Source organism: Periplaneta americana, chromosome 15 (genome assembly GCF_040183065.1).
Source record: "Periplaneta americana isolate PAMFEO1 chromosome 15, P.americana_PAMFEO1_priV1, whole genome shotgun sequence".
In the NCBI taxonomy this organism is placed as follows: Eukaryota; Metazoa; Arthropoda; class Insecta; order Blattodea; family Blattidae; genus Periplaneta; species Periplaneta americana.
In genome coordinates this window covers 14,592,261-14,619,957 of record NC_091131.1, presented here as the reverse complement: position 1 = coordinate 14,619,957, position 27,697 = coordinate 14,592,261, and the positions used below count along the sequence as shown (strand labels likewise).

The window sequence follows — 27,697 nt, the reverse complement described above, 5'->3', positions numbered from 1 at the left end:
TGATGATGATGATAATAATAATAATAATAATAATAATAATAATAATAATAATAATAATAATAATAATGCCAGCGAAATGAGTCCATGATCCAGCTCCGAAAGTTACCTAGCATTTGCTTTTGATGAGTTCAGGGAAAACTCTCTTCAATTTATTTTATTTTATTGGTTATTTTACGACGCTTTATCAACTGCTTTGGTTATCTAATATCTGAGTGAGATGAAGGTGATAATGCCAGCGAAATAAGTCCATGATCCAGCGCCGAAAGTTACCCAGCATTTCCTTTTAATGATTTGAGGGAAAACCAGAAAAAAAAAAACCTTCAATTTATTTTATCTTATTGGTTATTTTATGACGATTTATCAACTGCTTAAATCTAACATCTGAGTGAGATGAAGGTGATAATTCCAGCGATATGAGTCCAGGGTCCAGTGCCGAAAGTTACCAAGCATTTGCTTTTAATGAGTTGAGGGAAAACCCCGAATAAACCTTCAATTTATTTTATTTTATTGGTTATTTTATGACGATTTATCAACTGATTGGTAATCTAACATCTGAGTGAGATTAAGGTGATAATTCCAGCGAAATGAGTCCAGGGTCCTGCGTCGAAAGTTACCCAGCATTTGCTCTTAATGGGTTGAGGGAAAATCCCGCAAAATAAACGTCAACCTGATAACTTGTGCCAACCAGGATTTGAACCCGTGCCGGCCCGTTCTACGGTCATACACGCTAATCGTTACTTCACAATAATAATAATAATAATAATAATAATAATAATAATAATTTTTTCTCTGCCTATAAGCAAGACGACGGCACATGGACAAGGTTTGTGTAGCCTGGGATCATTACGAATTTTGCTAATAGTTGAGAATTTGCAAGCATTATGAATTGCTTTGAGTTACATTTTTAGTTTTCCCAAGAACTTATCGCATCGTCATCAATGCTATCTGACTGGTGCTTCCCTCTATGATGCACCGCAGATGTCCTAGTACAAGTATCCGTTACAACGTGGCGCTGTAGTGTAATACCACGGCACGACGTCTGGGGCCTGTTTCTCAAAACTCACGGACTAGTAATACTAGTCTGTACAGTAGTAATAATAGTTTGTTTTACAAGTCTGTGTTTCTAGAAACTACAAGGGTAAAGTAGTAGTTACCAGTTCACAGACTAGTAATATTGGTCGATTTCACCAGTTCCTAAGAGATTCTGTTTCTCAAAATGCTAATCTAGTTGATTATACTGGTATTCAACAGGAATATTCCTACAAGACTCTAAGGACTGGTGGTTTCTATATTATTAGTTACCAGTGACAACCTTTCTCAGATAATCAAAACAAAATATTGTAGTTATTTTTTTAATATATGTGGTTTAGTGATTCCGATTGAAGTAGTGAAGAAGTTGTTGTGAGAAGAGGTAAAACTATATCGACAAGGAACAATTATTATTCCTTTACGGGAGCATTGTTTAAACATAATGAACGGTTTAAATAAAGTGCTGAAAAGCTTGGAGAGTTGTTAAATTTAGTGGGACCTGCCATAACAAGACAAACAAATAGAAGTCATGCATTATGAGGAAAGCTTCAAATACAAATTGCTCTACAAATCGGGGTGTTGATTATTTTCCAATGCCATCTGGATTTTCTGCCCTAGACCAGCAACACATGCAATTTTTTTTTCCTAATAATCTGATACCAATTCATCAACTGCAGTAATTTTTGCTGGCTTTCCTCCTCCACTGCCAGTTCTTCTGACATTGTCAACTTTAGCCTACAAATTAAATACAAAACGACACTAATTTACGAATAGATCAAAAGTAAAACTGAAAAAAAAAATTAGCTAATTTTTCAAGTCATAAATGGCATTCAAGGCGCCAGTAGACCCACTAGCTACATAATGTGTTCATATTATGATACTGTGAACTTGCTTTCTTAATGTTGGGCCAGTAAGTGTCCCTAACGTATGCATAATCTTTGTTCTGAGGTATCAGTTCCATAGCCTCACATATTATAAATTTTTTTGTCCATTCGTTTACTTTATAATTTTTTGTTATTACATATGCTTGAAAAACACCGAATGATATATCCTTTGATTCATTAATCATATTGAGTATAGTTAATTTGCTTTCAATTGTTGGAATTTCAAGAGAAGAGAGAAGTAAGAACCGAAACACAAACAACTTAGCCTTCTAACCTCAAATAACAATACCTACCAATGGCTATAAACAAATGAACTCAATGAACTGACTAGTGAAAGAGATCATGTGACTAGTGAAAAATTGTCACAAGTTACTAGACTGGTAAAATAGTTTGAGAAACAGAATCTACTAGAGCTGGTGAAATATACTCTGGTAACTAGTAACTGGTGAACTATTGAACTAGTATTTTTGAGAAACAGGCCCCTGATATACAAATTCATTTTGCGTTGCGGCTTGAAAATTTGCAAAAGATGTTAGAATAAGCAACAAATAAGAAGCGGATACTTTTCTCCAGATAATAGACATGCAAATTTTAACATTTGTAAAAGTATATACTGTAGACTACAATCGCTGCACCAACATGTAAGAAACTTATTGCGAACTAAAATAAAACAAATATTGTACACAAGTTGCAGTGCCGTTCCGACCATTCATACCTGTGGCAATTATTCCTCTCAGAATAACATTTGTCCCGTGACGACTAGACATATTTTAGAGATTCGCAGTCTCGAAGCACGAACCCCACTCGTTAACTCCTACAAGACTCCGATGGTTCCTGTAGTAGTATTACTGTTTCTAGGTTTTATTTCATTTGCTCTGTTATAGAAATGAAATTATTTACTGTTTAACTAAATAAGAAAATTAACTATCGCTTTCTGAACTGCGATCTTCATAATTCCAACACATTTAGGACCTCACACACTAAAAGACTGAAAGTTTATAGTTGTCTTCATCATATTTATTTTTATACATTTTTGAATTCGTAGTGCAGGAAAATTTAATGTTAATTTGAAGCTCAACATACACCTTGATCAGCTATAGTGGGAGGCAGTAGTACCGGTACCTTGAGTGGGAGTTTATTTACATAATACAGTGTATGTGTAGCATTCATAGTTATGTATTTTCTGTAAACTTTATAAAACCATTTTCTGTTTAAAAATATTCCATGCCTTTCTAAAATTAAATTACTTTTAAATTGTTTTTCATGTATAATTGAAATGTTTTGTCTTCGGAATAATAAATTTAATAATTTACTTGTTAGAATATAGGTTGAACATTATATTTTCGTTTTGACTGATTATGAACAGTAGGACTATATTCCTGCTGAGTCGATGTAGATTGTAGAGGGCGTTTGAGTACGTTCGCAAGATCTCGTAATATAGAATGTTTGATGTTAGCACCATCAGTTGTTGAGAACTATAATTACTTTTGTGCGAGATCGTGCGTATTTGCTTGGTTTCCGCACAAAACCAATCCGCGGTAAGTCTAAAATTCCACATTCAGTATTCCCAACCTAACACACACAACAATTTCCCTCTTCTTACCGCTTAAGTGACATATTGATTTTACTGCTTTAGGCTTTTAACATATTATTTTTAGAGACGTTCAATATAGTAATAATTATAAATTGGAAACTTACCACTGCAATTTCACCTAAATTGCAATGTTAATTATTTTTTTTTAAATATTTGCAAAAACAACTCCACTAAAGTTACTGGATTCGTGATGCAAGTAACATTAAGGAAGCCGAGAAAAAATCAACAAGATTCCAGATGCAGATGTTATTACTGCAATATGTTATGTAAATAATATTGTTAAAATATTAAAATGAAAAATAAATCATTACATAACCTTACCGTTTAAGTTCGCATTTATAGACTGGGGGGGGGGGGAAGACAGACGTATATCACGGCCTGCTGGAGTATAGTAAACACAGAAAACATTTTATAGCAACAATGTTGAAGATAGATATTTTTGTTTTGCAAATTTGCCGTCATTGAACAGAAACCAAGATGGAGATTTCATTGCAACTAATTAGAAATTCCTCTTTCAGGTATGTAATAAACGATCTTCGCACAAAATAATGTACGATACACGAGCGGTATGTTTTCTTTCAATTCTCGGAAATTAAAAAAGCTCAACTACGTTTCGCTTTTTCAAACTTTTCCTCGAACATGAAAACTTCAACATACCGCTCTTGTAACGCATATTACTATTCCACTTTTTATTTACTGGTGGTCTGACGGTAGATTTTTTTATCTAATTCTGATTGTATTTTATTCTTGATATCATTTTAATTAACCCCCATATAATTCGGATTAAAAACATCTAAATTTCTACTTACAGAATCAGTAGCACTGGATAAAACTCTTCGCGCATGTCTTGGTTGGTTTAAGAACCGGTATTATAAACGTCTTTTAAACCTTATGTTCTGTTTAAACTCAAGTTTTTCGTTCTGCTTCGTATTATGAACTTTAATCACCAGTTAATCTTGAGTTAACTTTAGTTCAACTTGATCGGAGGTTCTTCGTACAGTTTAAACTACAGTTCAAGGTTCAACAATTCTCCACAGTACACATAGGCCTATATGACATGTTTTTCAAGAAATTATGAGTGATGATGAGGATTTGATCAATATTATTGAGCTGTCAAGAATGTTTCGAAATAGAATGCACCACTTTGAAATATGCAGTGAATATGAGTTTTAAAATAGCGTCAAATTTTCGAAGTTGACAGTCCTGATCTTGTTTCGAAAAATTGAATCTCGAGTACAATATGCAACAAAAAAGATGAAAAAGTGCAAAAATATGTGTGTTTTAGACTTTGAATTTAAATGTTATTTGAATTTAAATGTTATTTGAAAAGCTAAACGATTTCCTTTTTATTTCAGAAATAATTCCATTGCACCTCCCCGTCAGTTACTCTACGCTTTTTTGCCTCTGGTAGTAGGTAGCCTGGGAGATTTCAGAGATATTGTAGGCGTACTGTGTGTGGCAAAGTGGTAGTTTCTCTGATTCGACGTTATATCCCATTGCCTTACGAGGAAAATGAGATCTCTGCTACCAAGACTAAATTTCACCAAATTGATAATTTCCCTGGGACATTGGTACTGTTAACTGCACTCGCATTAGATTACAATCTGGTAAGATTTAATGTTACATATTGAGGTCTGTTTCATAAACACACTAATAATATTACTTAATATTATTATAGCCTACTCATGAAAGTAATATTATTTTACTAAATTCTGTTTCAGAAATATTTTACAATACTCATAAAAACACATACTAATATTATAAATTAATTAGTCAGCTGATTCTGTGTGCAGCAAGTCATGGATGGTTGTTCATAGTTCAGTGTAGTTGCAATGAGTTTTGTTTACAAATATATCGTTAGTAACCAGCATTGAAATGATTTAAGATTAAGTCTGACAAGCATATTCAATCACGTAGGCGGTATTGGTTCTGTACAGGTTTTATTGATATTCTGTTACCGAAGAACAAAGATGTTGCTTTGAAGATTTTCCACGAGCGTCGGCAATTTTTACAACAATAATAATAACATAATAAAACAACAGCGATCGTCTTTTTTTCTCTTTTCTAGCAGTAAAGCCAATCGTATTCCACTAGAGTTTAACTAATACGGCACATTGAGTTAAACTCTCGGTTAGGTTTAACTTAATCTTTAGATTAACCCTATTTATAATACCGGGACTAAAACTACCAGAATACATCTCTCCTGGATTTATTATTCCGCTGGCAGAAGCACAGTTTCAATTTGATTTTTATTTTCATTCTGCATGTTACTAGTCTCATTAGAGTATAATTCTCTTTGTAAACAAGCGGCAATGTATATTTATCGGATTATAGCATCATGAATACACAAAACTGTAACAAGCAAGAAATGTTATTTTAAAGATAATATTAAAAGAACTGGTCACTCTACTCTTACTCTATTATCTTCTGGCTTAGTTGCCTTATAAGTGGTGTCATTTCGGTATCACTTGTGAGGTTCAGACCTGTCTTCGGATAGTTGACTAAACAACACAGAAAATAAACAACAACTAAATTAATTAATGTTTTTAAGCAATTAGATTTTCGCACGACTAAATTTTAATATGGCGCGCAAAAAAGTTGTACAAAGAAGTGTATGTGCTGGTTCAGCCATTTGGTTGGCCGTAATTCATACTATACTTGCTGTCTGATAGGCTACAGGCAATTTTCCATTTTCTATGTCCGAATCTGAAGCTCTTGAGATGGATTTAGTAAGAATGCTAACATGATAATAAATTTGTCTTCACTTAGCATGTTGTAACTTGTACTTACTTACTTACTGGCTTTTAAGGAACCCGAAGGTTCATTGCTGCCCTCACATAAGCCCGCCATTGGTCCCTATCCTGAGCAAGATCAATCCAGTCTCTATCATCATATCCCACCTCCCTCAAATACATTTTAATATTATCTACCCATCTAAGTCTCGGCCTCCCTAAAGGTCTTTTTCCCTCCAGCCTCCCAACTAACACTCTATATGCATTTCTGGATTCGCCCATACGTGCTACATGCCCTGCCCATCTCAAACGTCTGGATTTAATGTTCCTAATTATGTCAGGTGAAGAATACAATGCGTGCAGTTCTGTGTTGTGTAACTTTCTCTATTCTCCTGTAACTTCATCCCTCTTAGCCCCAAATATTTTCCTAAGCACCTTATTCTCAAACACCCTTAACCTATGTTCCTCTCTCAAAGTGAGCGTCCAAGTTTCACAACCATAAAGAACAACCGGTAATATAACTGTTTTATGAATTCTAACTTTCAGATTTTTTGACAGAAGACTAGATGACAAAAGCTTCTCAACCGAATAATAACATGCATTTCCCATATTTATTCTGCGTTTAATTTCCTCCCGAGTATCATTTATATTTTTTACTGTTGCTCCTAGGCATTTGAATGTTTCCACCTCTTCAAAGGATAAATTTCCAATTGTTATATTTCCATTTCGTACAATATTCTCATCACGAGACATAATCATATACTTTGTCTTTTCGGGATTTACTTCCAAACCTATCTCTTTACTTGTTTCCAGTAAAATTCCCGTGTTTTCCCTAATCGTTTGTGGATTTTCTCCTAACATATTCACGTCATCCGCATAGACAAGCAGCTGATGTAACCCGTTCAATTCCAAACCCTCTCTGTTATCCTGGACTTTCCTAATGGCATACTCTAGAGCAAAGTTAAAAAGTAAAGGTGATAGTGCATCTCCTTGATTTAGCCCACTGTGAATTGGAAACGCATCTGACAGAAACTGACCTATACGGACTCTGCTGTACGTTTCACCGAGACACATTTTAATTAATCGAACTAGTTTCTTGTGAATACCAAATTCAATAAGAATCTAATATATAAAAGTGAATGTAGGTATGTATGTATGTATGTATGTATGTATGTATGTATGTATGTATGTATGTATGTATGTATGTATGTATGTATGTGTGTTCCCTATACAAATCTACACGCTTTGACCAATATGTACCAAAGTTTGCACATTTAACCTTCATAACCAGGAGAAGAACATAGGCTATATTAAAATTGTTAAAATGGACGTTAAATTAATTAAAACAGTAAAAAATAAAAATAAATACGATCAAACATTCATGTATAATACTAAAATGCAATCTTCCATAGTCAATTGTTCTTTATTATTGTCTGTTGTATTCAACATCGACTTTCATGAGGCCATGGAAAAAGCAAAACGATATAAAATAACATTGTAGATACATCATGAAGGCCAAAATGTAGACAATTCATGCAGTAAGTATCCTTATGCAGTCCAGAACCGTATTATGTATTTCTCGAGACAGTAGATAGTGAGCAGACTGTATTTTATCAAACTGAATTCTTAAATTCTTTGAAATCACAAGAATTGCCAACAGATAATTTAATACTTAATATTGAATCACCAATAGTACTATTGCGAAATATTGATCCACAAGAATTATGCAATGGAATAGGAATTGGTGTAAAAAAACTCATGACAAACGTAATAGAAGTGACAGTATTAACTGGCAAAACGAAAGGAAAAGATGTTTTTATCCCACGTATTCTTATGATAGCCAGTAACATGCCATTCGATTTTAAGCAACTGCCATTTCAGTGCAACTAGCATTCGTAATGACAGTAGTAAAATAAAGCTCAAGGATAGTCGCTCAAAGTTGCAGACATTCACTTAAATCTCCGTGTTTTTCACATTGTCAATAATTGCGTAACTTGCTTTCAAGTGAGCACACCTAAACATACATACACATTTATACAAAAGACGGGAAAACGAATTGTATGCATATCAATGATACTTTTGTCATGTTCCTAATGTAGTATGTGAATATACGTAAGCCCACTGAAAATAAGACATTAATTTACATTTTACCTATTTTTGTTCATTTGAATTGATTGGGATGCCGATATTTTAAATCCAAGATTTGGACGGCTATCATTTCGATATACTACTTAATTCTAAAATATATATCTTTCAAAATATTATTGCCCATGTCCAATAATGTGTTATTGCGAAATTTTATCTGTGTAATCAGGTTGCCAGTGTAGTATGTCAAGCGTTGTGGAAAGAACGGTGACTTCATTTTCTATAACATAGGATATCTTTCAGAATATTATTATTTATGCTGAACAATGCCTTCTTGCAAAATTATACTCTATCTGTATTCTGTATATAAAATAAAAAGTAATATATTTAATATGTTCTAAATTTGTTAGATATTATATCTTAAGTCATATTTTAAAAAGCCCTGGTATGATATAAGCGGGCGTACAGCTGTCAAGGGGTAAAAAAATATTCCAATATAAATTGAATTACATACGTACAGTATATATTGATTCTTTGGTACGACCGATAGATAAATTTAGGCTCACGATGACACCCCAACGATTCAGACTGGGAACAAGGGAATTCTCTAATTACCATCAGCTGTCTCTGAAGTTCAAGTGAAAGCACACATAGACATGAAATTACGTGAAATGTACATATCTTATAATTATTTTTTCTCTGCCTCTGTACAACGTCACATTTGTGGCGGGGAGGAAAGGAGACAGCAGAAAAATTAATGGTGTTTAATACACTGACACCCACGACTAAGATAAAGCACTTGAAATTTAGTGGTAACTGACCGGCAGAGATAAATAAACAAAACAAATAAATATATAAATTTAAAACAAAGTTGAAAGTCAGGCACATGATGAAATATTTTCTTTTCGGTGCCTGATCTACAATTGTTTTAAATTTAGTTAAACCTGGCAGGCATTTGGCTAAGGAGTATTAATTCATGTAAGTGAAGTTAAGTAAAGATTCATCTTTATGTGCGAGGAAAGCTTAGTAAAACAATTCGTTTTGATTGTCTATAGTTGGGTTTCCGAAATTTTCGAAAATTTAACAAACATTTCATTTGAAAACAGAAACAGAAAGGAAAAACCCGGGCAACGCCGGATACTTTCAGCTAGTATCATATAAAACTTTTCTCTTAACCGAGTCATATACCTTTTTGAAATCTATGTATTGTGGGTCCCTATCACCACGGCATGGCGCGTCCTCAGGTTGCGGATCGAGGAGACGGCCTCCAGATATGGAGGGTAGCTGCGAATATATTGAATAAGCAGTCGCGGACAGCCGATGAGGGGTGGTCCTCCAGCTTGGGGGTTGGGCGAAGGGCTAACAACCCATCACCGTAAAAAAACAGCGTGTTACGAAACCTTCAAATAAGCCTCGGAATGTTGTAACTTGTACGAGTATTTAAATGGAACGATTGATTTCTTAAAATCGTCATTGACATTTTCTTCTGCAATATTGTGACCGTTTCCTCATTCTCGAGCAGCGTTCTTGTGCACAATTATGTATTTTAACTTACTAGGGGACGAAAGGAACGCATTTTTCTACATTGGCACAATACGGCACACGCGATTTATTTGTCTGCAACTTTCCAGTAATAACAGAGACAGTACATTTCTACAGATGTTGACGAGCAAGCAATGGCAGGAATTAAAATAAACTGTCTCAGTAATATATTTTTGAACATACGTCATGATGTCGCACAAAAGAAATTTTGTTTTCGAGTCACGAGTTCTTTTAAAATTTCTGTTGCACTCATTTGAATCAAGAAAGATAAAAATGTCTTATGTCTTCCAAAACAAATTACCAAACATCTCATTGACAAAACTGATTTTCCACGGAGAATAAAATCTATTCATATTTCCCAATGTTTAGGACTGTCATATGTATTAAATTATAATACTCCTTTAAAAGTACCGTATGCAAGAAGTTCGACTGTTACAGAAAGTTTAGCTGTAGCCTACAGTCCTCAGCAAAAACGGACCCAGATCTAGAAAACGGAGACATGTATATGATGATGATGATGATGATGATGATTAGGGCTAGGATTTTTATAACCTATAAATCATGAAAAAATGTCCTAAAAACAATGCATCTATGACCTAAAACACTAAAAAAAAAACTTAAAATGCCCTAAAAATTGATCTTACATAATTTGCTTAATAGGAATACTAATATATAGACTAGTAATTAAATTAAATTCTAGTACCAACATTCAAGTTTATTTAATTTTACATAATTTTTTAAGTGGTACACTTTCATTAATTATTTTACCTGATGTAGTTTCCATGTAGTCCACCACAAGGGCACTCTTATCCGGAACTAGCAGGCATAGAGGAGTTTATATTGAAGAGGTGGTTGGACTGATCCATTACATGGGGGTGTACTACGTTAAAATGGCAATATTTGTTTAGAAAAACGAATAAAATAATATACAAAATAATGGGTATTAATGGACAAAATATGTAGAGAAAATGTCAAAGGAAATAAATATATTTAGCATTAATAATAGAGATTTATGGCCAAAATTGAATGAAAATATCCCAAAATTGACAGAATAAAACAAAAAATGCTGTTATGAGTTGTAGCATGCAAAAAATTAAAAAATGCCCTAACAAATATGTTTTAAAACACTCAATTTATCACATAACATAATGCACTAAAGCAGCAATGTTTCTGGCTTACTAGAAAAAAGATGCAATTTCATCAAAATCCTAGCCCTGATGATGATGATGATGATGATGATGATGATGATGGTACTGGTGGTGTACAGTAAGGTCTGTCCAATCACTGGCCAACATAGACAGTTGCTCTCAGAACCTGCAAGGCTGAGTCCATTCTGTTCACTCAGTGGCCAAGCAAACGGTTCCCGTGCAATCAGGCATGCATCATTACGCCGTGCAATTAGCAATGACTGGGTGCGGCTCATCAACTTACATCGCTAATCTTTTTCACTTAGCAGTTTTAAGTTTCCACTCTTGATGGTCACCATCTGACAGTGACATCGGAATTAATATGTACTGTAACTACACGTCCATCCGGACAAATGAGTGAGAGGCATCGTAGCGGATTCAATTATGAGATCACACAAGTGCTGTGTACAAGCTAACACAATTAACAAAAATTTATGAATGTGTATATGTGTGTGTGTACAGTATGTAAGCATGTACCTATGTATGACATGGTTGCCAGACGTTCTGGATTTCCCAGGACTGTTCTAGATTTTAATGGCGTGTCCTGTGTCCTGGATTGAGTTATATTTGTCCTGGAATGTCAAAAATATTAGAAAATTACAATTGTTTGCTCATTTACTCACATATACAACTATTTTTAAAATTCCTTATTCATTTTTTAAGACCCTGTCCAAACTATGTTCAACTCGTTGTCAACGCCGTGTGGCGCCTCCTATCAGGTTGTATTGAAATAAAAACACTGTAATTATCATGCACTTTTTGTGTATAGATCAGGCTTAGACTGCCTCCGTGGTCTGTTGGTCAGTATGATGGCTTACAGATCAGGAGGTCCCGGGTTCGATTCCCGGGCTGGGCTCTCGGTAAATTTTTCTTGAAGAAGAATAATTTGTATAAATGTGAGTGTGCCGTTTTAATATTAACCAATCATCACAAATATAAAAATACATCAGGACTGTCGCTGGGCAGTAACCTGAACACACGTTTCAGCGTCACATTGTTGACAAGTAACTCCATCTGTTAGCACAACCATAAAGCATCTAATAGATGCTATAGAGTTACCAACAACGAAAAAAAATATATCAGGCTGTAATATGACATTATTTTTCAGACTTAATAATTCGAAGGAAATTTCATAATCTAGCAAAAATGTAACAAAATTAAAAGCTTAGGTCCTATATGATTAGTCGAAATACACAGAACGAATAGAACCAGTTGTATTGCAAACTGAATTAACGCAAATGTGTAGTCACGTTAAGGTACGCAATATATCACCTGTCCTGGATTCCTAACGCGAGAATCTGGTAACCCTGCATGTATGTAAAAAAATTATGGTTTATTTAACGACGCTCGCAACTGCAGAGGTTATATCAGCGTCGCCGATGTGCCGGAATTTTGTCCTACAGGAGTTCTTTTACATGCCAGTAAATCTACTGACGTTAACAAGAGATTTAGTTCCCCGAATAAAAACCCGAGGCAAGACGCACACTTAAATGCCATCGATCTAGGCCGGGATCGAACCCGCAACCTCGAGCACAGAAGGCCAGCGCTATACCGACTGTGCTACCGACGCCGACGCATGTATGTATGTAAAAATATATTTTATTTAACGACGCTCGCAACTGCCGAGGTCATATCAGCGTCGCCGGTGTTCCGGAATTTTGGAGTCCTTTTACATGCGAGTAAATTTACTGACATTTTAATTTTTTTATTTTATTGGGTTGTTTTACGACACTGTATCAACATCTAGGTTATTTAGCGTCTGAATGATATGAAGGTGATAATGCCGGTGAAATGAGTCCAGGGTCCAGCACCGAAAGTTACCCAGCATTTGCTCGTATTGGGTTGAGGGAAAACCCCGGAAAAACCTCAACCAGGTGACTTGCCCCGACCGGGATTCGAACCCGGGCCACCTGGTTTCGCAGCCAGACGCGCTGATCGTTACTCCACAGGTGTGGACTACTGACATGAGCCTGTCGCATTTAAGCACACTTAAATGCCATCGACCTGGACCAGGATCGAATCCGCAACCTCGAGCATAGAAGACCAGTACTATACCGACTGCGCCACCCAGGCGGACTGTATGTATGTATGTATGTATGTATGTATGTATGTATGTATGTATGTATGTATGTTTTTGAAAGCGTAATAATTTCAGCATTGGACAGTGTAGTAAAATACATAAGAAAGGAGTAATAATTTTAAAAGAAACAACGGCAGTAGTGTTTTATAGGATACGTAATTGGTCTGCATGTAATGTCAGTATGTAACTCGCACCATGTCGTCGTCAGTTGGTCGCATGCGGACAGGAAGAACGAGGCAAGACCCAGGATCTGGAATGGGATCCCACCCCCCAATTACCCAGGTCACTTTATTTAGAAGGCTCTGGAAGTTTGCTCAGCAGAATATGTAAATTGATGTAGAGCTGTTTAATTTGCAATTTTCTGCTTTACCCTTTTTTTAAGCTTCTTACACGTTCATTATTTCCCTTTCATATCTAACGTCAGCGCGTTTCTTGCCTCGGGTTTTTATTCGGCGAACTAAATCTCTTGTTAACGTTTCGTCACCTGTCACCCCAGTTTCTTTTGATCAATTAACAACAGCCCGGGGCCCCGGGTGTGAGCGTCGCGGGGTGGAAGAAAGAGTTTGAAAAGTAATTTCCGAGGCTCTTTCAAACTGTCAATCACGTCTGCAGCGAGAGCTCGAATCGCGCGCAATCGCCCATTTTTATCACGCGGATAAAGAAGATTTATTGATGAGTGGAAACTTACTGAAAGCGTGGCAAAAACAATATCGCTGTGCAATAAATGTTACAAAAGGCAAGGATATTTACCTGCAAGTCACCTGTGTACAACTCACGTTCTTTGACAAGTTTAAAGGAAGCCGCATTCTCTGTGTGAACGACTCTGAAAATGTATTTGGCGAACCGGAAAAAAATAATTAACACGTCGCTACAAATCGATTTTCTCTCGACCCCGTGAACTCGATTTTAAACCGTGAAAAGAGTAGTCGAATCCAACGACTGTTCTCAACAGACTTTTCAACAAAAGCATAATTTGAGCCACTTTTTGAGTGTAAGGATGGGTCCACAGCGAAAAGTTTTCGTTACCTTTTGACTCTTTATAAACCTTTTCAGTTAGTGTCCAAGCCATTTCTCGATATTTATTAACGAAATTGCTTATTGTTTAACTGTATTACTTCGTTTACGAACATATTTTCGCTAATTTTATGAATTTATTTATTTATTTACGCTATACTGGAGAATTACCACGGTCGCTTTGAACCGTGCCGTTACGTTTACCACCAAATTTAACTAAATACACAATGTCACCAACATAAGAACATGACGTTGGTATGTGGCGTAGTTGGCGGGAGAATTTTCTCTCTCTCTCTCTCTCTCTCTCTCTGCTTCCTTCGTTCTGAACATTTCTGAGAGATAGCACCAGTGTTAGCTACAATGTGTATTTGCGTAAATATTGCGAGTAAATTATGAAGAGTGCCTTAGATGAGAGGCTCGGGACAGAAACAGTTTTGCTGTAGCGCATGCGCGGACCTCTCGTGCAGTGGGAGCGTGATCCTTGCTTGAATTTATTTTCGCGTGTACATTGCAGATTAAATGATTGAGATCCCTTCTTGCTCCGGTTACAGACCTTGCATTTATAAAGGTTAGGTTAGGTTACGTTATGTTAGGTTAGCTTTGGTTAGGTCAGGTAAGCTTAGGTTAGCTTTGGTTAGGTTAGGTTAGCTTAGCTTAGCTTTGGTTAGGTTAGGTTAGGTTAGGTTAGGTTAGCTTTGGTTAGGTTAGTTTAGCTTAGGTTAGCTTTGGTTAATAATTGTAACATAAAATATAATATATACAGAAAAACTTTAGTTCGCCCCTGAAAGAGTAGAACTCGTGCTCAGGGGCGGATTCCTGAATTTAAATTAATAAGTATACAATACAATTTGTCTTATGTCTACTATGGAATTATAGTATATAAATTTAAATTTAAAATTTTTCAATTTTTATCAAATCTATACATAAATTTAATACTAGAACTATTAGAATTGACAAGATTAGGATATTTAAATATACATTTGTTATATATTCTTGGGCCTAAATTACTACTATGATTAAATACTGTAACAGTGTTGCATTTTGGTTCAAACAATCTTAAAGAATTCATACTTTTTGTTTCATAACTATGAGAATACAATTCAAAATTATTTCGATTTTTATGTATGAATTTTATTAATACAATATAATAAATTTGTCTTACGTTAAGTACATTAAAGTCTAAAAACAAATTTTGAGATGGAAAATCAATAGGTTTATGAAGACATATTTTAATTATTTTCTTCTGTAATAAATAAAGTGCATTAAAATTGGATTTAAATGAGCTATCCCATCCTATAATTCCATACATAATTACCGATTGAAATAAAATTTTCAAATAAAATGTATCTCTTTTACACCAACTTTTCCAACCGCGCGTGGGTGGTAACAAGCTAGAGCTCGTCTATAGCGCTAGTTACCTTACGTTGGTATTGTTTTACGGCCCAGCTTTCGAATCCCACCACGGACATGGATGGATATCTCTTGTAAATTGTTGTCCTGTGTGTGTCTCAGTGGATACCCCTACGCCCTGCTAGCCCCAGGCTAGGGACGGCGCTCAGAATAATAACAGCAGATCCCAACCGAAGTTCATTTTGAGAAAAATGACATTTTATCTTTGTTTTTAAAGTTCTGCACATTTTTTTTTATATCAAGACTTCATTTTTTCAAGATTTGTTAAATATGGTGCTTAAGGTTTACCTGAAAATTCTTGAGCCTTGTCGTTAGTAGTTCGTCAGCTTTCCTGCTATTTAATTAAACAGAATATATTATGGAAATTAAAAAAATAGTACATTATGCCTATAATGAAGGTAATTAAGAAGCGAGTATGGATATTTATGAAACAAGCGCAAGCGAGTTTCATAATTTTCATACGAGCTTCTTAATTACCATTATAGGCGAGTTTCATACGACTTTTTATGCTCGACCATATTTCTAACTTGATATTATTAATTTTCTTTGTATCTGACCTGGAGCAATGTCCCGTATGTTGTGAGATGTGCGCAGACGCGAAAGTATTGATTTTTTCTGAGGAACAGATGTTCACATTGACCTTGCTAGGCCATAAGAACCTACAGAGATAACATTAAAATTAAATTAGACATTGAAAAACGAGATGACAAATTGAATTTATTTGAATATTATTTACAATTAACGCTAATTATTATAGTAACAGAACACAACCTTCTGCGACAGTATTGGATTTCCAGCCTCCGTGACTTTTCGCTAATTCTCTTTCGATTGCATATCCGAGAATAATCGATACTTGCGGTTTTATAACGGTAGAAAGCTGACCTGTCATTGGCTGAGCAGATGTAACCTGAGTCGTCATTGGCTGAAAGACGTGACCTTTAATGAGTAGGTGTACTTTAATGACATACATTAAAGGTCTGCTACCAGGTGAATAATTACTACATTTCGGCATGGTCGAGCATAAAAAAATTAAGTTAATGATGAGTTATATGTCCTGGTACGAAAACTCTATGTACGATTGAAATGAAAACTACTATTTTTAGTAAGTAAATCCAGAGTAACAATATGAAAATCTTTGTTTTTTCCAGTAAAAGAGTTTGTGGATGCCATCATGTTGACCAAAACGCCATGAAATACAGTAGAACTGGACGCAAACAAAAGCTCACACAGTTGGGATATGCCATTTATTCACTGATAAGGTAACCGTCCCAGGTCGTGGTGCTCGAATTTAATAAAAATTCATATTTAAGCCAATTTTCGTTCGTTAAGAAACATGGTGATAGTAGTTCGTTTCGCTTTTTCCTCGTTTACGAAACATAACGACTTCAAAATCTATGCTTCATATGCCGCTTCTTGCGCCCACTCGGATCCTCATAGCTCCGCGACACCGTATCACAGCTCCAGCATTAAAGCTCTAGTCTATTTCTTTTTCTCTTAGCTCACATTAATGGGTGATCTTGCTGAAATACAAATTCAATTTGAATTTAAAATATGTATTAACTTTCTAACTCACCTTAAGTATGACAGTGGATTCTAAATGAAGTGGTCGGAACAAAGAGCAATTGAACAGTACAAACATTTTATATTGGCTGGTTTTTCACACTCTTCTCTAACACACACACTGTTTCCAACATGCAACGTTGTTGCAAGAACGTTATCAAACTTCCTCACATGTTTCTCCGTCACACATCCACACCTCTGTCACGCGTATATTAATATGTGACTTGTAATTACTTAAGTTGATAATAGTTGGGTTTAATAGAAGTACTTATAAGTTAGGTATACTTTTTCTTATAGTAGGCGTTATTATAATATAGTCTTTATTTATAGTCCTGGGTTTACTGCATTTATTTATTTATAACTAGCGGTACCCGTGCACTCCGCTGCACCCGTTAGAAATAAATATAAAGTAATTACATAATTAAAACAGGACATTTTATCCAGGGAACATTCGTGTTTGATAGAAGGATAAATCGTTTAGTATGTTATTTAATTTAAATTGTATTTAAAAAAAATAAAATGCGATCATTTTGATCCAGAGACATAAACATTATTTTAGGAAATACAGGAAACGAATGTACAGAATAGCCTATCAAGTTTTCTGTGCATAAGAAGCTCTTTTAATCTTATCTGTCCTCAATTCACTCAGAAATTACTGTAATAACATTATGGCATTATGTCCATCTAGAGAAACTACACTTTCCAATGGTGAATTAATAATTAATTATACAAATCGGTTAATTTAGCTTCCGATATTACTTCATACAAACACAGAAACATTCTCTGTAGGCTATGTTTCATAGCTTATAGGCGAAGTCATTTGTTTTTTATTTCATTACACCGCCTTAGATGGCGTTGTTATTGTAATTTTAAAACTGATTTATCTCATTAAATATCAGTCCTATCAAAATGTTGCATAGAATAAAACTTATCGGAAATTACTTTTAAAGAAACTTTTGTTATCTAACATTTTTCATGAAAATTAATAATAAGGGAGATATTTCGATTTATTTAATTAAAGCCCCCTTATAACCCCCCTTTTAAATAAAATATTTTGAATGCCATATAGCCTAAATTCTAAGTTATGACGAACTTAATTTATACTCCAATTTTCATATAAATCCGTTCAGCCATTATCGCGTGAAAAGGTAAGAAACATCTAGACAGACAGACAGACAGACATACAAACAAAAATTAAAAAAAAAAAGCGATTTTCGATTTCAGGGTGGTGAATTGTATATATTAGGACCAATTATTTTTGGAAAATCGAAAATTACCAGAAAAATTTCGGCTACAGATTTATTATTAGCAGGGAAAGGATTTATATGTAAATACATATTTACTTATAAAGCTAATATAATTTATATTTTGCATTATCTTTATGTTTCACAATGTGTAGGGTTGAAAAATCCTACTTTTATTTTCCATATTTTTCCATATTTTAGAGTTTAGTACATATTTTCGTTAATTTCCATATATTTTCCATATTTCATATAAAACAGTCCATATTATATTAGGTTTAACAATAAAACAAAACAAAATTCCATTAACTTTTAAAAATACATTTCAACAATAGAGATTTAAACACATGTTCAGTAATCCCTTTAACATCAGAGTTATTTGAAAATTAGCAGTCCTATCAACAATGGGAAAGTAAGTTACAAAACTGTATTAATTTAATTTAAAATTTTTAACAGACTTCAGTTGTGCAGCTCAACAGTTAAATGCCAGTCAGAGTACACATAGGTTCAGTTTTGTAAATCATACTATAAAGACGGTAAATATGCCAAAAGTACGTCATTCAGTCAATTTAAAATCAAAACTAACAAGTTACATTTCAGAATTTAAAGAAGATGGTTTATCAACTGACAATAAAATATTATTTTGTAATTTGTGTCAGTGTGCAGTATCATCTACACAAAAGTTCCTGGTGCAACAACACATTACAACTAGTAAACATCAGGCCAACAAACAACTAAATTCCAAGCAGAGACAATTGTTTTTAACACAACCAACAACATCGAATGTAAGATCTGAGTTTAACATCGACCTGTGCCGTTCTCTCATCTCTGCTGATATTCCTCTCTACAAACTAAAGAATAAGGTCTTCAGGGAATTCCTTGAAAAATATACTCAACATACAATCCCGGATGAGTCAACACTTAGGAAGACGTATGCTCCATCCATCTACGATGAGACAATACAGAAGATAAGAGATGAAATTAAAGATAGTTCAATTTGGGTTTCCATTGATGAGACTCCCGACAAAGAAGGTAGACTTGTTGGTAATGTAGTTATCGGTTTGTTAAGTGAACAATATTCTGAACGAATTCTTTTACATTGTGATGTTATAGAAAAGTGCAATAACAAAACTATAGTTAAACTGTTCAACGAAGCTATGGGTATCCTGTGGCCAAAGGGTATTATGTACGATAATGTGTTATTCTTTATTAGCGATGCTGCCCCTTATATGGTCAAAGCTGGACAAGCATTATCTGTTGTATATCCTAAATTGACTCATTTTACTTGTGTGGCGCATGCATTTCATCGTGTGGCAGAAGTGGTCAGAGACAATTTCCCTAAAGTAGATTTGTTGATTTCATCAGTGAAAAAAGTATTTCTCAAAGCTCCCAGTAGAGTTAACGTGTTGAAAGAAATGTACCCTGAAATTCCATTGCCACCAAAGCCAATTTTAACTAGATGGGGTACATGGCTAGAAGCAGTTGAATATTATGCCGAACATATAGACTCTATTAACAATGTTCTCCTTGCATTGGACTCTGAAGATGCAGTCTCAATTGATACTGCGAAAACAGTTACCTGTGACATAAGTGTGAAGAATGACTTAGCTCACATTCAGCATACATTTTCATGCATCATAAAAACGCTCAAAAGTCTCCAAAATAGGCACCTTTCACTATCTGAAAGTTTTGAAATTATAAATAGTACTGTGGAACAACTGAATCGTGGTAGAGGTAAAGTTGCAGATGCAGTAAGAGCTAAGGTGGACACTGTACTTTCAAAAAACCCTGGATATGAAGAACTACAAAAGGTTGTTGCTGTGATGAGTGGTGAATCAACAGTGAAGATTAACTTGGACTTATCCCCAGCAGACATTGTGAAATTGAATTATGTACCAGTTACTTCTTGTGACGTCGAACGCTCTTTTAGTCAGTATAAATCTATCCTCAGAGACAATAGAAGAAGATTCACTTTTCAGCACTTGAAAGAAATGTTTGTAACCTATTGTTATGGTAACAGACAATAAAAATTGTGTTTTGTTGAAACTACATTGGAAGATAAGGTACGTCCATTATATTTTTTGTTTAGTTTGATTAAAATGTACCAATATTTAACGTACATAGTCATTTTTTTATAATTTTAAGTCCATATTTAATTCCATATTTTGGTAAAAATCCATATTTAATTCCATATTTTGGTAAAAATAACTACATATATATTTACATATTTCATACATTTTTAGTCCATATAAATCCGTTCCCCGATTATTAGTATAGATTAGAATTAAATTTACGTTTATTTTATTTTTTATTGACGTAATTATTGTAATTTTATTATTGTATATTATATATCACTGCCACCGGGTGTATACCCAATTGTAGTGTTAATCAATACATACATACATACATACATACATACATACATACATACATACATACATACATACATACATACATACATACATACATACATACATACATACATATACATACATACGTGCAGTACGTACGTACGTACAAGTCATTTAGGACAGGTAAATGAAATTGTTGATACACAACGGAATGTAATGTCATTATGAAGTCCTTATCGTGGAATGTGTCTGGAATATCTTCACAGATAATTGTATGCCTGAAATACTCTTCTTGCCTTCGAATTACAATTTTATATTCCCTAAAAAAATACACATCCAAGGGTTGCACAAATTTTGCAGTTTTTGGAAAGATAATTTGTGTTTTAATTGTTTTACCATGTAGGCTAAAGTATTGTTTACTCTTTCAAAAGTAAATATAGTGTCATGTATCTGACCACTCCAAGAATCCAGAAGTAGTAGTGTGTCTTTTTTAACATCCGGGAGAAATACATCTCTTAATCATCTTCTCACGTGATTTTTTGTCAATTCACCGAAACTACTTGCATCGACCACGATATTATATTTGTCTACACGTTGTTTTTACTTTAGGTCCAAATTCCCCTTTCGGTTCTTGAAAGCATAGTGTGTAGCCAACAGTCGTGTTCCTAGACTTCCAGCTGCATACCTATGGATTTGGACGGCGTACGAATGAGTGAAAGGTGTCATGGATTGCACTACCGCTGTATTAATGTGAGTTAAGAGAAAACAAATAGACTAGAGCATTGACGCGAGAGCTGTGATACGGTGTCGCGGAGCTATGAGGATCCGAGTGTGCGCAAGAAGCGGTATAAGTAGCAACAATTTTCAAGTCAATATATTTCGTAAACGAGGAAAAAGGAAACAAACAACTATCACCACGTTTATTAACGAACAAAAATTAGCTTAAATATGCATTTACATTAAATTCAAGCTCAACGACCTGGGACGGTTCCCTTGTGAGAAAGCTATCTTTCAATTTGGAATATGAGAGCTGTGGCATATCTCAATTAATTATCAGACTAAACTATAATCAAGTGAACATTTTCAGTTTAAATTAGAAGCATGTAAATTTGCTTTATATCATACATGGACACAATTTTCGGTTACGTGAGGCACTCGATTTGAAATAGTTTGTTTACTAGGAGAGGAGATTGCAGAGTACGATGGGAAATATAAACTGCTGTGACCTGCGTCACCTTATCGTAATCGCTAAGGCGGTCAGTGGCGAATTATTAAGAAAGCACTTGGTTAACGTGAGAGACTCGAAAACTTTTATTCAATTTGGCAAATTAATTCGGCAGCTTTAATCATAAACCTCTTTACTATTTCTCCATCACTGAATTGATTTAAATCACAGGCGAGAAATTGCGTAACTAGCCAATAATATTCCATCACGTTGTCTACGTTTATTTTCTTGAATATTCTGGCGTTTATCAAGATTACTTTATAGATTTGCACGTTCTCGACCTAAAATAATTTCAGAAAATCATATTTCGTTTTCTACGCACATTTAATGTTTTTTTTTTTATATAATTTTCTTTTGGAAATAATACGTACAAACAACATTTAATTCCTCGTAGGCTACCTTTTAATGCAGCGTGTTTAAGGTATAATGTCATATTTAGCATACTATGCAAATGTTAAGATCATAAATTTTCTTCGGAATAGTACGAAAAATAACATTTAATTTGTCTTACCTTCTAATTCAGCACGTTCTTTATGACATAAGGAGTAATGTCGTTGTATATTAAATTTATTAATGCCTGATAGGATTTTCGAGCATAACATACATCGTATGTTCTCCCCTTATAAATAGCAAAAAAAAAAAAAACTCTTTCTCCAATTTCTCATGAAATAATCGTTTTCTAACGCGTACACACTGCTTTGATAATGCCATTATGCCACCACTGATATTGCTTATGAAACTGATATAGAACCTGCCCACGCCTAGGAGCTGCGTGAGGAAGGAACGGGGACTGTGAAGGTGATATCACTCAGAGCGATAAGCTCTGTGAAGGTCAGTGAGGCATTATTTCTCAAGTGAGACACGATGTCCATCCATGCTTTATATACTACTAGGATCTCATCATTAACATGTATAGGCTAGTCGTTATCTCGTGAAACCTACCTGCACTAGAGGGAGAGAAGAAAGTGGATTGGAAGCTTTCATTGTAGCTAGCTAGTTCACTTATCCTTTCCATAAAGTTCTTGCTGTAAGCTACGGCGCACGAATGCATTTGGTTTCACGGAACAACGAATGGTTTATTTATAGCGTTTATGAAATTTAAAGTTTCTTGGTTCAGTGTTTTCAGAGACATTGTGGCATTTTCAATTAAGTTAGGCCTACACATTTGATGTAGCTTATACAAAGTTCGACTTTTACCTGTGCTAATTTTGTTGTGGGGATCTTCAAATACTTTGGGTGTAACATTAGTTGTAACATGAGCTGCCGCCAGGAAGTCAAACGGAGGATAACAATGACAAAGTCCACACCTGTGGAGTAACGGCTAGCGCGTCTGGCCGCGGAACCAGGTGTCCCACGTTCGATTACTGGTTGAGGTTTTTTCCGGTTTTTTTTCCTCAACCCAACACAAGCAAATGCTGGGTCACTTTCGGTGCCGGACCCCGGAATCATTTCACCGGCATTATTACCTTCATCTCATTCAGACGCTAAATAACCTAAGATGTTGATAAAGCGTCGTAAAATAACCTAGTAAGAAAACAATGACAAAGGAAACTTTTGATACAAAAAGGAACGTTTTCTGAAGACTTCTGGAAAAAGAACTAAGAAAGAGACTAGTGAAGTGCTTTGTGTGGAGAGTGGCATAGATATTACGACAAAGTGAAGAGAAACGACTAGAAACTTTTGAAATGTGGATATGGAAAATGGCGGAACGTGTGAAATGGACAGACAGAATAAGAAATGATGTTACATTAGAAAGAGTGGGTGAAGAAAGAATAATGCTGAAATTGATCTGAGAAGAAACTAACTACTGAAGGATGTGCTGGAAGGAATGGTGAACGGGGGAGAAAGTTCAGGAGAGAGGAAATCAGATGATAAACGACATTAAGATATAGGGATCTTATTCGGAGAGTAAGAGGAAGACGGAAATGAGGGAATATTGGAGAATGCTGGGTTTGCAATGGAGGAGCTGCCCTTGGACAGAAAACAATAAATGAATAGTCTCAAATCTATTCAAAATATAATTAATTATGTAATAAAATTATATCCACAGCTTTCCCGGTCCTTTTTAAATGTATCCAGAGTTTGGTAACAAAACATAGATATTTGAATAAACGCAATTCAATTGATACTATTTTCAACAACGGAGTCCTAAAGAAATGAGACTCACAAATAGCGCCTTAGTACTCTCCACGACTATCCAGTCTGTCGAGAATCGAATTCTGTTTCTCTTTACGGTCTGACGTCGCAGATATCATATCGCATGCATTAAGGCCGGTTTGAAGTTCAGGAGGCTAAATTAACTTTATGTATGAATGAATGGTTTATATTCCTATAATAGAATTTTTCTCCAATTCTTGACATCTGTTATATTCGCGAATTTTGTTGGCAACGCAATTTTATTCTGCCTTATTCTCCTATTAATCTCTATGTAGAAGGAGAGTAGATTTGTTCGTCACAAACAGCTGTTGTGAGAGTTGATATATTCAGAATGCTTGCTGCCTGTAATAAATGTATAAATCACCAGGGTAATCTACTTGTAGGGCTGCATCTAGAGTTGGCGATGTTATGGTGCCGTACATCTAGGAGGTTGTGGAGTGGTATGCCTCCTATGTGCACTGAAGCCACATTATACTCGCGGGCTCATTCCCTCTTACTGTAATACATTTCCCTGCCGCCGAAGTTACGTTATATCTCACGGAGACTCGGTAACGTCCCAACTTCTGCTCAATCGAGTCCCGCTGTGTGTTATAAAGTCAAGAATACGAATGACGAGATAAGTCAGTGATGTCAAAGCAAGCGCATTTTTCTGACCTTGACGTCGTGCGCAGGCAGCAAGCGCTAAGTATGGAAAGAGGAAGGGTTGTGTATATGAATAAGCAGCCTGTTGGATTAAGAAAACAGTGGTGCACAAACTTAAAACGGAACGTGAAATTTTATGTCGTTACTTTTATATGGCTTCTTTCTGTTTAATATTATCTATATTGTCTGTAAAACAAAAGTACTAACACTGATTTCTTAATATTGCACTTGTGTTTTAAATCTTAATAACATAATAGACAGTTAAGAAGGAATATTCACATAAATTCCATAGTAGTTTAATATTATACTGTATTAAGTGGATGAAACAATCATTCATAAAGAAAGTGATATTCCAAAGAAAGAGATTGAGTATGACATGATAAGTTTAAATTTATATTGACGGTATCTTTAGCCTTACAAAAGTAATCAATAAACTAATCAAAACAATATTACAGTACAAAGCAAAGTTACCTAGGTACTGTATCTGTTTTAAGTGTAACTAATATTTCATAACAAAACTCTTATCGCATTATGCTTTTAAGGTGATATTGGTGAGCAACTTCCTATCATCAGAATATTAAATTATTTTCTCGAAATCTGCTGAAGCTATAGAGCTGATATTTTTACAACACATGGGTATGTATCTTTTGCTTATGATGTAACAGTAGTTGCTTTGTTAATTCATTTCCTTACAAACAACTTCCATGCAAATATTTTCAAAATTTTCAATACCCTATCTTCAGTAATACTTATATACGGTATATTAGATTTACGAAAACATTTTGTAAGGCTACTAAATAAATAGGCCTATACCTGAAAATTTCACTTTTCTATACGAAAAGTTGAGAAAATATTTCTTTTGAATAAAAAAAAATCAAACTTGTGAAAAATGAGCATTAAAATTAAAACTTACATTCTTATAATGCACTTATACTTCTCAGGCAAATCAAAAAATTAACACAGATACAGTTTTAATAACTTTTCTTCCCTTTATCTATTGAATCAGTGCTGACCATCCCTGAATATAGCTCGACCATGCGCCATATACCACCGCTTTCGTCTGTCTCTTTTCTTTCCGCTGTAGAGTGCTCAGGCTCTCCTGGGCTCTAAAGCGCGCGCTTGCTCCTGTGGGCATCAATTGACATGCCTAAGATAAACCATGACCGGGTCAAGGTTAAGGTAATTTTTAGTTTAATTTCTCAGTTGCGTAATAAAAGTATAATACCTAACTATTGCGTAATGAATGTGTTTATAACAATTGTCTGTTATCTTTGAAATTCCCGAATTTTATAGTGTTATCAGGAAATAAGCTAAGAGGATATGGATATTTGTGATCGATTCTACTACACATATGCTTAAACTTTTAATTCAGAGCAAACTGAAAAGAGGCTTTAGGCCAGGGATGTAAAAGTGTGCTCCAATTGAGGCAGACGTCATAAGCCAAAACACGTAACTCATCTCTTTCCTTCAACACTCGCGTCATTGTAGGGCAGGAGAAGAAAAGATAATATGTATTCAGTGTGTTGCCAAACGTCATAGAAACGTCATTGAAGGCTCCGGCCTTGTGGACGGGGGAACAAACTCTTTTCCCATGCTTCCACTCCTCTTTTCCTCAGTTCTGCAACCCTGCTTTAGACTTTCACTGTGATTAACTTTTAAAGAATAATTTGGGATTATCAACCGTGCCTTGAGATTTAGCATCGCCGACGTTTCGGAATTTCTTAATACGTTCCATAAATAGGGACATAGTCACCCATCGTTAGGCTATGTCTCGTTAGACGAAAGCAATAAGACATTTCTATAGTATAAGTAGTTATGGCCAGCAGAGCTAATGCTACGACTGAAGTCAACTGGACGTCTAATTCTTAGCCGTAAACTGACATAACATAAAATAAAAACTAGTGCGTACGTTAATATTTCCGTTTGGTAATATAAAATATTACGATAAAATAAATCTTAGTATAATTATGCCTTTTACGTTTTATAAAAAATAAGACGGAAGAGTAACAAGTAATATGCTAATTGAACAAGGAAATATTTTATACCTATGATGCAATCACATGATACCAAATTCATTTTATCGATCCTAACATTGTTCTGTCACACTTAAAAGTGTTGCAGGTGGGATGTGCTGGATAACATGGGTGTTCCTTTGTTTCAATCTATAGATGTAGGCTCTGTCTGAAAAACGTGCTGTTTCACAAATCCCCATAGAAAGAAATCAAGGGATGTGAGGTCTGGTGACCGTGCAGGCCATGACTTAGATCCACCTCGTCCAACTCAGTGCATATCGAACATCTCATTTAGTTTCTGGCGAACTGTTAGAGCATAATATACCTTAATCTTGTTGAAACCACTTTCTTATCCGTTTGTTCGGTAGTTAAATCATACAGAAACTCTATTACAGTGCTGTCAAACAATTACCCATATGTGTATTGATTTACATTTCCATCAAAGAAATATGGTCCCACAACCATATCACCTAGTATTCCACATCGAGTCGCGAAACTAGTGATCAAGAGCGGTTGCAGGAACACTACCATTGGATTGACTGAACCAAGAAACGTCTTCTGAAATTCTCCTCCCACCATGGCTCTATGAAGAGAAACAACCAAAAATCAGCATACCGTGGTATTAGTTTAACATCTTTGCTCCAGTATGGAGGGAAAATTAAAACGCAAAGTCTTTTCGCTGCTCAACTGGAAAAGACGAAAAGTGTAATCAGCATCCTGACAGTGTCCTTCCACCACAGCTCCAGCACTCGAAGCGGAACCCGTGGGACTCCCACTCCGCTGCGCGTCGTCGAGGTGGGCCCTACATCGGTGTATAATATTCGTCTTAAGGCTCCTTTTGTTCCCAGATCGTAGTATTGATTTTGTGCTGCTACTACACGACTTAGCTATTTATACACAAAGCACTGTTTTGGGGGAATTTCAAAGATCGTTAGTGGGTTATTTGGAAACT

The 27,697-nt window shown here is 35.2% G+C and overlaps 1 protein-coding gene across 1 annotated transcript in view; it reads left to right on the top strand.

Annotated features, from left to right (window-relative positions):
• The window catches only part of LOC138714658 (cysteine and glycine-rich protein 2-like), a 217,235-nt gene that overhangs the window by 18,321 nt on the left and 171,217 nt on the right, over positions 1 to 27,697 (top strand). The gene's annotated exons all lie outside the window — the stretch shown is intronic.